The sequence below is a fragment of the Astatotilapia calliptera genome, chromosome 22, assembly GCF_964374335.1.
Source record: "Astatotilapia calliptera chromosome 22, fAstCal68.1, whole genome shotgun sequence".
NCBI classification, from domain to species: Eukaryota; Metazoa; Chordata; class Actinopteri; order Cichliformes; family Cichlidae; genus Astatotilapia; species Astatotilapia calliptera.
Window position 1 is genome coordinate 33,078,260 of NC_137442.1, and position 13,035 is coordinate 33,091,294.

Genomic DNA, 13,035 nt, shown 5'->3' on the forward strand with positions numbered 1-13,035 from the left:
CATCAATTTTCCTACGACATATAAATGTTCGACTGGATGGTGGCCTGGGAAAATTAAACCGGCAAACTGTGTTCTTTTTTTTTTTTTGCAAGTTTTAGAATGCCGCTTTGAATGCTGTTGTACAAATGAGACAATGTCCAATAAAGTTTCATCTTGTGAAGGCAATTCACATGTTACATATTCATCAATAAACTGAATCACCTCTTCATCTGTATTTTTATGAGTCTGCGGAGCATTCTCAATCCAAAACAGACAGTGCACATGAGGTGAACCTTGCTGTTGAAATTCTACTCTGTAAAAGTAATCCTTAATCTTACCAATCAGATGCAATGGAGACATGAGTACCTCCTTCAGAAAACAATGCCACCAAAAGTCAAACATCCTTGCTGCAGTCACAAGATTTCGACGCAGCAAATCATACCTGTCTGCCCACTCTAACTGTTCAACTGTTTCTGTTCTACCTTGCTGATTCAAAATACTATAAAGAAGATTTGTCCATCGCATGTCAGCTGACGAAAATGAACAAAACCAAGTGGGGATACCAAGCTGACAAACACAAGCTAAGAGGTCACGCTGTGCTGCCTGCCAAAAAGCTGGAGTACCTCTAATAGGCTTAAGAAAACGGTACCCATCATCAAACTCCAACAACCTCTTCAAAGACTCTTCATCTTTCAATAACTCATGGCTAACGTTCTGATATGTACAATCACCTTTTCCTTGTCGCAATGCTTTTGAAACATTTGAGATAACCTGTTAAATCTCAGACATATACTGAGCAAAAAAAGATATATTCGACATTTTGTGCAAACCTGCCCATCAGCATGTAAAATTCGGTTATTAAAACAACGGGACAATGTCAAACGCTTCTCTCCGTTTTCATGATACGTATTCACCCCCTTTGGAAACAACACTGGGAAACATTTGGCTTCATTTGCATGATCAGAAAGTAATTTTACAGGATTATTCCCTTCTGCTGGAGCTAGATTTAATATGTTAGTAAAATATTGATCTAGTGCTTCCTGTCCAATATCAACAGGCATGAGACATGTGTCCTGAAACATACAGTGCTGCTGTCTGTGATGCAAAAGCTCATCATCAACATTTGAAGATGCAACACTGCTTACAGCATTTTTATTGCTCTCCTCTTCCAGAGCTTCATCTTGTTGCATACAAAAGTGATTTTGCCAACTTTCATTGAATTCTACATCTTTATAATGCACATTTGACTCTTTTAAATATTGCAAAGCCTGTCTTATGTGGATAGTGTCAACAAACTGGTATTGATAATGGCCTTTGTAAGCCAACTTGTGCTTTAGTTTTACTGGTAATAAAGAGCCTTCCATGCTAGAACGGGGTAAGACATTGGTTTCTACAATGTTTGCTGGAACACATGTCACTGGTCCATGTACTCCATTTTGTCCACCCTTAGGTAAGACTAGCATTTTCATAAATGGTATATGTAAAGCTATTAAATGTTGTTCTAAGCTATTTAAACATGCCAATTCAGGTGGAATTGGCTGCACTTCTAAATTATTTTTTACAGACTCTGGAGGCACTTCATTTTTAATTTTATAATGGCATGTATAACAGATCCACAGTTTAGCTTTAGCTGTGTCCAACCAGTGACATGGATTTACACAATCTTTATTACATTTGTGTAAATAGTCTTCAGTTAAACATTTTTCTGCAATCAGTGCTGCAGTTTTAGTTTTGTTATAATAGCTTTTTTGACAATGTAACACCTGATGTCTAAATAACAACCTATGGCAGACGCAGCAAACAAAATCTGGTCCATCTTTTACTTTAAAAAATTTTGTCATCACAAAATCAGACTGCTCTGCCTTTTCTTTCATTTGCTGCCTTTTTAATTTGACACCAGCAATAACACGCATCTTATGTTGTTATATCAACATCTTGCACACAAATTACTGGCTCAAAATGACCATTTTGACACATTAAATATATCCCTTCATTTATGACAACAGTACTCGTGCAGCTGTACATTTTCCATTTGTCACCAGTAAATATAAATATGTCCAATCCACAAGCATTTGCTGCAGCCTGAAATTCTGTGTCAGTAGCAGAATGTCCAACATACTTTATCTTTGACTTTAAAACATACTCTGATATTGAAGCATAAGCTTTTCCCACAAACTTCATGTACTTTTCACCATTATTCTCTATGTACTTTACAACAGCAAGCCTTATCTTCTTATGACTCTTCTGAGAACCATTGATTATTTGAGATAAAGCCCTGAAGAAACTATTTCCATCCTCTACAACCTTATGTTTTACAAACAACACCTAAAGGACCATACACAGAATGAACGTTTTTATCCTGCTTCTCAAATTCAACATTAAATTTGCAGCATAAAGTATGTGCAACTCCATTAGAAAGAGGACTAAAGCTAATCTTTCCCTGACCTTCATCATTCAAAACCTCAAGATCAGCATCTGTATCTAGTACTACTGCATCTGCACAAAATGTGTGATCCTGTGTTTTCTCAAAAGTACTTTTATCCTTACTCTGAGACCTAGTGCTGTATCCTCCGATAACAGATGGACTGGTTTTGCAGTAGCCATAACAGGTCTGCAGTTCAGGCTTATAAACACAAACCACCGTCTCATAATGATTCCCATGATGATTTTCTAAATATATTCCCTTTACTGACAAAAGCTTGCCATTGCAGCTGTATTTTAGCCAACGGTCATCATAGAATGTAAATACATCAACTCCTAAACTGTTTGCAGTTGCTTGGATTTCAACTTCTGTAGCCCAGCTGTTAACATTTCTCATTTTAGATTTCTGAATGTAGTTTGCAACTGATGAATACTCTGTTCTTAAAATATTTCTATATATTGCAGCATTCCTCTCCAACTCTTTCACAATGGCAAATCTTATCTTGCGATGGTGCTTTTGTGTGCCAGTCACAACCTGAGAAATAGCTCTGAAGAAACAGTTCCCATCTGCCACTATGCTTTCATTTTTGCATGGAACACCTAACAAACCAACACATGTAGATGCTGTTACACTAATTTTTTCAAACTCCACATTAAACTGTGTGCACAAAGCCTGACAAACCAACTCAGAAATGGGACTAAACACCAGCTTGTTGTTTGTCACTTCACTAACCTGAGACACATCATACTGTTAACTTTTTTGCTTCACTGTGACCCACCGAAATCTTGCGCTTTCTTGTTGCATCATTACACAATAAACCTAAATCATACTCAGAACTAGTCATGGTCTTACCAGAAGCTTTGCAACTCTCTGCCTCTATTAAAGACTCCACAATGCCAACACCACTGATGTCTGGTTCATCTTGGGTTGAATCAAAACTTGATTCAGGTGTAAAGGTTTTGCTAGTTTCTTCACAACTGTCTTTGGGTCTGGCACTTTCTGACGCCACAAGGTACCTAACACAAACACCAGCTACTTCAAAAGGCTTTTGCTTCTGACTCAGGCCAGTTGCCAGCCGGCAGATGTGTCCGAACACATCTTCAAGAGACCTGAAGCACAAAACAACACTTCTTCCCTGCTCACTCACCAAACCCACAGCACTGTGTGCATGAGAATCAACTACTGCATATTGTCCATTCTCAGAAATGACTGCACATGTACTCCCACACAATGTCAGAAGACATGTATCATACATGGCACAAATCTTTTGCAGTCCACTCTGCAGGGTAGTGTAGACACCATTCTCAATGAGTTCCCCATCAAGCACATCAACAATCTCCATACTTAAACTCAAAGTTTTGCCCATCAATACAATAACTTTTAGGCAAATCGGGGACACACAACACACTGGATGAAGTGCTTATCATGTTGCAGTCTCTCAAATTGATGTACAAAAGGTCACCTAAAACTACAACTCTGTCAAGATAAATGGTAAATGGCCTGTATTTGTATAGTGCTTTTCACACACACATTCACACACTGGTGATGGGAAGCTACAATGTAGCCACAGCCACCCTGGGGCGCACTGACAGAGGCGAGGCTGCCGGACACTGGCGCCACCGGGCCCTCTGACCACCACCAGTAGGCAACGGGTGAAGTGTCTTGCCCAAGGACACAACGACCGAGACTGTCCAAGCCGGGGCTCGAACCGGCAACCTTCCGATTACAAGGCGAACGCCCAACTCTTGAGCCACGATCGCCCGATGTTTTGTCTCCCATGAAAGGACGCTATCAACTTTATGTTTTGCCAGGCTAACCAGACTTATAGCCATACACTGAACTCCTCCATATTTAAATTGATCATCAGCCTGGGGAAATGATCCTCTCACACTCTTTATAATGCAACTTCTATCCTCTGCTCCAACTCCTGTGACAGCATTAACAGTTTCAAGGTTGACAGAAGTGTTATCAAGTTTAGCTGTAAAATTTGTATCAACATCCCTGTCCACAAACACTGCACTACTCTCCACGTCAACATCAGCTTGACCTGCCTGCACAGAAATGCTGCTAACAGCATACCATTGTGCATCTAAAGACTTCTGTAGATTTCTGATGTAAAGCATCAGGTCGTCAAGGCATGTGTTTAAAAACAGCCACAGCTGTGCCAATCTCAGATGCCAGCCCAGCTGCATTACGTGTGCCACAATCAACAACAACAAAATAATTCATGTGATTAATGATGACACTAACTGCAGTGTGAAGATCCAACAGACACATGCCATCCCTCAGATGTTCCTGCTTTCCATACAACACAGCCTCCCCTTCCGACAGCCCAAAATCTGTAAACTGGCAGGCCAATATCGACTTTCCATTTTTGACCAAACACAGTGTGCTCTCCTATCAGCCTGTAAACCCTATGCTTGCTGCCACTGTCCTGTCTTGCCATAGCTATATACCTAACTAACTGGCACCCCTCTACACATATATCATCAACATCCTCCCATTTCCATGTACACACTGGAGCTATCATATGCTTGATTGCAGCCACAACACTGCGGGCAATTGAGGCATTCACATCTGAAGTGAATGGTGCACCTTGAACAGCAGTCCCAGCAACAATGGATGCTTGCAACTTCTCTGCACAAATGCAAACATTTGGGTTAGCATTGGACTTACCAGAGGCGATTCTTGGTGTGCGCCGACTGTAAGCCAACATTCACTGTTTATACCATCCAAACAATACACTAAGACTTACCATCACGTGCAAATATAATAGAAGCTTGCAATGCATCCAGCTCCTGGGCAGTGTTATTCAGCACTTCTTTTTTGACATCCAGCTGTTCTTTTAAAACAGAAACCTTTCTTTCAGCTGCACGCCTGAGCCGCACCTGCCGAACCAAGAGGTCCATTGCCTTTGCATGAACTTGAAGGCACCTTGTATACAGATCATCTCTGCTCACCCCTGGGTCCAATCAGGCATACTGAAATTACAAAATATTTTGGATTATAACAAAGAAAACAGTTATTCGCTTCAATTGATGCTGCCGCTATAATTTAATGTTTATAGTGCCAGATCACAACAACAGCTGCATAAAAGTCTACAGCTTAACAGTGACTGCAAGCAAGCAAGCAAGCGAAACCCTAAACACAGCATCCTGCCCAGCTCTGTAACAGGTAATGTAGCGTAAAAACAGATTTTTCTACACTAAATACAATTTAAATATTTGTTAATTACAGTTTATAGTTGAAATTCTTGACGTAATGCTTCAACTTCGGGATCATTAATCCCAGCAAACTTTGTTGGGGAAGCATATGCCATTCTTGTCACGGCTGGGGCGGCAGTTGTGTGGAGCTGAGGAAGGAGGATCCAAAAGCAGACAGTGGCGGAGGTGCAAGTGGGTTTTATTTACAGTGCACAATAACCACGGTGTGGGCAGAACTGAACATAAACCTAAACTGGAAAAGCTAATACAAAAGGAGGACGAGGAGCAGAGAGACTCAGAGAAACACGGAATAACATTAAACACACGGCAGATACACAGAGAAACACAGACGACACGACGAGAAGCACAGGCAGACACAAATACACACACCAGGTAATCAGGAAATGGCACACAGGAGGGGACACAGCTGGAACTAATGGGCATAGCGAGACACAGACCTACAAAGTAAAACAGGAAACACACAGACTGCTTTACAACACAAAAGTCGGGGACCTGTACAGAGCACAGAGGGAAAATAAACACGACAACCAAATCCCAAGAACTAATACAAAATCAGAATAAACTAGAAAATAATAATCATGAACTCAAAGCGCTGGGTCACCGACCCAGGACCATGACAATTCTCTATTTATGATAAAGTATGAGGTTAATTAGTTACATTTTACACAACATTCAAACAATATGCAAACATGAGAGCTTCAAAGAGACTTTACTTACACACAAACATGTAGTTAGTTACAATAGTGATCAGTAATGCGATTACATTCATTCAAAAAAGACAAAACGTGTATATATAAATGGTAAATGGCTTTACTAGTCCCTAAGGACCCCAAAGCACTTTACACATCCAGAATGAATGTGTAAATGAGTCAATGTATGACATTAAGATAATGCTCGCCAACTCTTATGTCTGCTGCTCCAATTTGCTTAAAGAAAAGGATTGTTGGTATTAGGGTTAGGGGGTTAGGTATTAGGGAATTGTGGCTTAGTTGGCTTTTTTTAAGCTTAGGTGCACGGTCCTAGCGGCCGACTGGACCCTTACTCTCCATTCAATGTCCCAGTGTGGTTTATGTTCCTCCTTTGTTTGCCTCCTGCGTCCTACTGTGTCAGCCTTAGCTATCTTAATATGTATACAATATAAGGGGAATACAGCGCTTTTAGTCCCCATTTTCTGTGAATGCAACCAATAGGGAAAAAAAATCTACAATGCTTAATATATAAGCACAAAACATAAAAGAATTAAAATGGACTTATCTCCAACAGGTGAGCCGATCCTCCCTCACCTCCATGAGGGGAATCTCACCCTCACAGAATTCAGGTTTTTATGACATTTTTTGTTTTATTTGTGTGTTAGTAAATATCAGAGTCCATGCAGCTGTTAGTAACCACAGCACTCACACTATATTAGTTTTAGTTGAACTCTTTATTCACACCTCAATGTTAGTACTTTCCTCAGTGAGGGAAGATCAGCCCACCCGTCAGTGTCAAAATTTAGCCTCCAATGCTGGCTACATTTATTCTATAAAAAACATAAAAACCAATAAAATTGGATAAAATTATTAATAAATAATAAAAACAGAACTATATCATCCCTCTTTACACCGAATTGCATAAAAGACTTAAAACATATTTCCCCATAAAAGAATCACTCCTCCAATGTCTGCCAGGCCGTCCTGTGTAGATCTAAAAGACCCGCTCTGATGAAGCTGTCAATCTGGATGCTATATTCATTAACGGACGATTTTCGGTTAGATTTATTCGTCCTGATTTATTCCACATCTAGATTTGACAGGGCCGTCTCTTTCTCCTGACTCTCCTGTTCCAGCTGCATCTCCAGACTGGACACTTTGCCTGAAAGTTCTTGCAGATTCGTCCTGAATGGTCCTAAAGGCCAACTAGCCGAATTACATCCCTTTAGTCAATCTAGCCCTCTCCTCAATGTGGCAGCATCCTCCTTTAATAATACAACCACACGTTTCCATGACTAATTCTTTCAATGGCAGCAATGTTAGTTTCAACTATGCTGCCTCAATTAAGGTATCACTTTATTAATCTATTAGAATAAAGGGGATCTGTGTGGTACCATGGGATATTACTCATATTTGGACATTTCTCATCATCTCCCCTATAGTTTGTCTGTTTAGACTGTGATTTACCTTGATTGTGTCATATATCTTCCCGTGTGGTGGAGGCGTCTATGTTTAACCAGGCCAGATACAAAAACAAGGGGGAAAAAAGTTAAAAGACCAATAAAATCTTTCATAAATAATACATCCAATAAAACCTCATCTTAGCTATCTTCCTAAAAAAATGTGTGCTACACCTAATCCCTCCCTCACTATCCTTCCCTCCTTCCTCCCCAACCCATAAAAAGATACCTGAACATACTCATACTCTGTGTTACATGTTAAGTGCCTATCTTAGCTTTCAAAAATGGAATGTCCATCAATCTCTCCCCCCTGCCCCACCTTGCTTGTCCCCTCAGACCAGCTCTTACGACCCTCTTCCAACCCCCATCCATCTGGATTTCAAAAGGAGTCTTACCGGAGAGCTCACCTGCCTTTCCACGTGTAGCCTGAGTCCACTGGATCACACCGAAGCAGTCTTCTGGTATGCGTGATAACCAGTAACAGCTTGGGCGGTTCACCATAATGCATTTCATCTTCGCCTGCCGCTCCGTGGTTCCTGTACAGTGTGCTGTACCTTTTTGGGTTTCTTTTAACCGTGTCCTTTCCCCCATAATATTACTCCTTTATATAGTCTATTTTGTTGGGATGGCTGCAGTCTTATGTAGTTCCCACAGGAAGATATAGGCTTAAAAACACACTTGAGCTCCCCTCTTAAAATCCAGAAGGGGGTTAAAAGAAATCTTACTTTCCTGGTTTAGGGCTCAATAACTAATTTTCCTTTTCCCCAGAAGATAATTCTTGAAGCAGAAGGGCTATGTTAACTTACTCCCACTTAGTTAAAAAAGTAAAATATGAATTGGGAGGGCTAGTTTTGCTTATTCCTGCTTAGTTTAAATAAAAAGGTTTAAAACCAAAAAGTGGGAGACTTAAATTACCCACTGCCTTGTTCAATCATTCAATTTAAGCCCACATTGGGAGAACCAATTGTGTTTTACTCCCAGTAAAAAAGTGAGGCTAAAAAAACTGTTTTTACTCCAAATTACCTTGTTCTGGGGGAGTTACAACCCTGGTTCACGCTGGTCTGAGGGGCATCCCTAACGTTTCGCGACTGCTGTCGCTTCTTCAGAGGGTTAGGGTTAGGGAAGTGGGTGAGATGACGATTGAGGCCCTGCAACAGCAGGAGCCAGCGGGCGCCTTGAGCAGTGACTCACTGGACCGCGCTGATCCCTACTATTTTAATATTAAAAGCAATTTTCACCTGAGCGAGGAAGATAATGAGAGCAATGACTTTGTGGAAGAATTTAAAACCGTGGGGTCAAAAAAAGCAAACTGAGGATCGCAGCAGACGCGAGCCCACAGGGGTGAGAGTCGATTGGGGCGAGCAGTGCCGTAGCTCCGCAAACGCACATAACGCACACTGCGTAGGGCACCAAATGGCCGGTAGGGCACCAAAAAAATCAGGGTCGTAAAAAAAAAAAAAAGTAAACCATATTAATACTATAAATATCATATGCATTAATATGGTTAAACAATACAAAAGCAACATAAAACAATTTTCCCGAGAAAAGGGGTGAATCTGCTTTGTGCCCTGTCTCCAGTCTCCTCCTGGTGCCCCCCCACTCCCAGTGGTCTGTTCTATAATTGGTAAACACCTGTTTGAACATGGCCTCGAAACGGCAACAGGAGTCGGGAGCGGAGAAAAGAAAGAAGAAGAGGAAGCGTGATGAAACTCAGGCGTCGCTTGCCGGTAAGGCAATGTTTAAATAATAATAATAAAAAAAGTTCATTATTGTAGCCCTTGCTTGCACGCTCATGTCCGTCAACTCTGTGATAGCTCCTGTTAGCAGTGTTCATACTGTGTTAACAAATGTTGCAAATGATTGATGTTGGGTAGTTTGTTTACGTTGTGGATATGAATATAGAATGGACTACTAAAAGCAACTCATCATGGTCACTCAATTGACGGTTTTCAGATAACGTTAGCAATCGTGAGTCACGATTGCTAACGTTATCGTGATTCGTGAGACTAGCATTTCCCTCCTCAGGTTGCTAGCTGGCTAACGTCATGCATGCTACTGATTAACCTTAACTTTGGGATAGGTCAGTGATGCAGTCAAGTATTATTATCAGATTAGACAAGATTACTTTGTATGTTGCTGCATTTCAGGATATCTATAAAGACTCATATCTTATTTATGCCATTGACGTCTGAACACATAAATAGTTCTCGTCTTTCTTTAGGTTCATAGATCAAGGGCGACATCTGTTGGTGAAACTGTAATATGAAACCTATATCTTCCAGTAATATAGATTTCCTACTTGCGCATTTATATCAAATTATGTACAGCATGTTTATATTGCCATTTGCCATTATGAAAATCTATACATGTAAAATATAGTTAGTAATTTTTAAATGTACCAGTGACTTACTTAATTTATTAGTCTTATAATGCAATCTTTCGTAGGCCTACTGTAGATTCAAAATTGTATTTCTGTAAAATCCCTGAATATTTTCTCTTGTATGCAGGGTCAATGCTTAAATATGTTCAAGGAGGATCTCAAGGACAGGATGAACCATCCAGTAGTAGTGCCATCCCTGGACATCAACCACCAGCCATTGTAGACCCTGCAACAATCCCTAGCCAAGAAGAACAAGAACCATCAACCACCAGTTCAGGTACAGTTCCATACACAAGTACCACTGAGAGTCCTGTCACTGAGAGACTATCAGAAAGTGACACTGTGGAGACATGTGTGCCCCCTTCAACCGATCCTGCTCTTTGGCCAGCTCACATTGTAGATGCTGATCGTGTTGAAATTGTGCGGAGAGGTCCTTTTAATGTCAGCTCTAATTTTAATTTTCCAAAGGGGCCTGATGGAAGAGCATTTCACACTAGCCTTAAGTTCAAAATTCTTCCCAATGGAGAAAAGGTTCACCGGAGCTGGTTAGTGTACTCACCGCAGAACAATGCTGTGTTCTGCTTTGCATGTAAGCTTTTCAGTGTGAAGGATATAAAGCTGAGTACAGAGGGCTTCAGTGACTGGTCGAACATCAACATCCGTTTGAGGGGTCATGAGTGTAGCCAAGACCACATACAGTGCATGCTTAAGTGGAGAGAACTGGACACACGGCTAAAGAAAAGCATGGCAATAGATCAACAGGAGTTGACCTTACTAGAGGCAGAAAGGAAAAAGTGGCGAGAGATTCTCAAACGATTACTCTCAATAACTCTCTCACTGGCTTCCAGAAATTTGTCTTTTAGGGGCTCTTCTGACTGTCTTTATGAGCCGGACAATGGCAACTTCTTGAAGGAAGTAGAGCTTATGGCAACATATGACCTTGTAATGGCAAATCACTTGGCCAACATAAAAGATGAAGGTTCCCACACACATTACCTCAGCCCTGAGACACAGAACGAACTAATTCAGATTATCTCTTCAGAAACATTCCGCGCCATTGTGAAGCAAATCCAGTTGGCAAAATACTTCTCCATCATTCTTGACTGTACTCCAGATGTGAGTCACACTGAACAAATGTCAGTCATAGTACGCATTGTTTGTTTCCAAGCACAACCAGATATTAAAGAATACTTTCTTGGCTATATAAATGTGGAGCAAACAACTGGCCTTAACCTGTCCAATGTTGTCCTTGACAAGTTGAAGGAGCTTGGCATTCCATTTGAAAACTGTCGAGGACAGGCCTATGACAATGGGGCCAACATGAAGGGGAAGAAGCAAGGTGTTCAGGCCAGACTGCTACAATTAAACCCGAGAGCATTGTTTGTGCCTTGTGGAGCTCACACGATGAATCTGGTCATAGCTGATGCTGCCAAGTCCTCTCCAGATGCAACTGGCTACTTTGGGTATTTGCAGAAGTTGTTCAATTTCTTTTCCAGTGCCACCCAGCGATGGGCCATTTTAACAAAACATGTGAAATTGACACTTAAATCTTGGAGTGACGTTAGATGGGAAAGCAGGCTTCAAAGTGTAACTGCTGTCCGGAGTCAGACAAAAGAAGTGAGGGATGCTCTCCTGGAGGCCAGAGAAGCTGTAAGTGATGCAGTCGCAAAGGTGGAGGCTCAAGTGCTTGCTGAGGAAGTAGCCTCATTTCGATTTTTGATTTGCTCCATCGTGTGGTGTGAACTTCTTACAATCACAAACCAGATGAACAAGTTACTACAGTCCAGCTCCATGCAGCTCGATGTTGCTGTCAGGCTCATTGACACTGCCAAAAGTAACCTCTCTAAATACAGACAGTCTGGGTTTGATGAGGCTGTGTCAGCTGCCAAAGAACTCTGTGAGGCCCTGAACATAGAACCACAGTTGAAGGAGAAAAGGCTCAGGAGCACAAAAAGGCAGTTTGCATATGAAGCTGTTGATGAGCCCCTCCATGATGCCCTTAAAAAGCTTGAGGTCACATTTTTCAATTGTGTTGTGGCCTCTGCTTTAATCTCCCTACAGGAGAGGTTTGAGACCATGAATCAAGTGAAGGAGAAATATGGAGTGCTGCTTGATTTCAGCAAAGTGAATGGGATGTCCAAGGAGGATTTAAAAAAACACTGCACTGAAGTACAGAAGACACTGACAGATAAGGGAGTAGCTGACATTGATGGACCTGAGATGATGCAGGAAATCATCAACCTTCCTCAGCTGCCACCACAGACGTCTGCTTTGGAAATGCTGTCATTTTTACATGACAATCAGCTTCAAGAGGTATATCCCAATCTGTGGATTGCTCTGCGTATTGCACTGACCCTGCCTGTCACAGTTGCCTCTGCTGAGCGAAGCTTTTCAAAGCTCAAACTCATTAAAACGTACCTGCGTTCATCAATGGGGCAGGAACGTTTAAGTGGTCTGGCTGTTATCAGCATCAATGGTGACGTGGCTCAGAAGCTATCATATGATGACCTTATAGCTGATTTTGCAACCAGAAAATGCAGGCGTGGTGTGCCTCTCTAGGGCCTAGAGAGGCACACGCCTGCATTTTCTGGTTGTCAGAGTATGCCCTAGAGTCTAGGGCATACTCTGACAACGAATTGTAAAAATGTTTAACATAGTTACTTAAGGAATGTGGCTTTTGTGTTCAAATTCTTATTTTTCTTATTTAAGTTTCTTATTTAAATTCTATTGTGAAACTATTTGTAAATATATTAATAATAATACTATTATATTATATATATTATTTTTTTATAAAAAAAATTACACATTATTGCCAGGCTCTTTGTTCTTGTTCCAATGTTCAATTTTTGTTTCAGTATTTATTTGTAACAGTATTTTTAAC

The 13,035-nt window shown here is 41.0% G+C and overlaps 1 long non-coding RNA gene across 1 annotated transcript; it reads left to right on the forward strand.

Moving 5' to 3' along the window:
- The first annotated feature begins 9,134 nt into the window (after positions 1-9,134).
- LOC145423691 (uncharacterized) lies at positions 9,135-12,688 on the forward strand. Its single transcript, XR_013904745.1, has 3 exons — positions 9,135-9,501; positions 10,282-10,431; positions 12,216-12,688. It is a non-coding gene; the product is annotated as an uncharacterized LOC145423691 (long non-coding RNA).
- Positions 12,689-13,035: the final 347 nt, after the last annotated feature.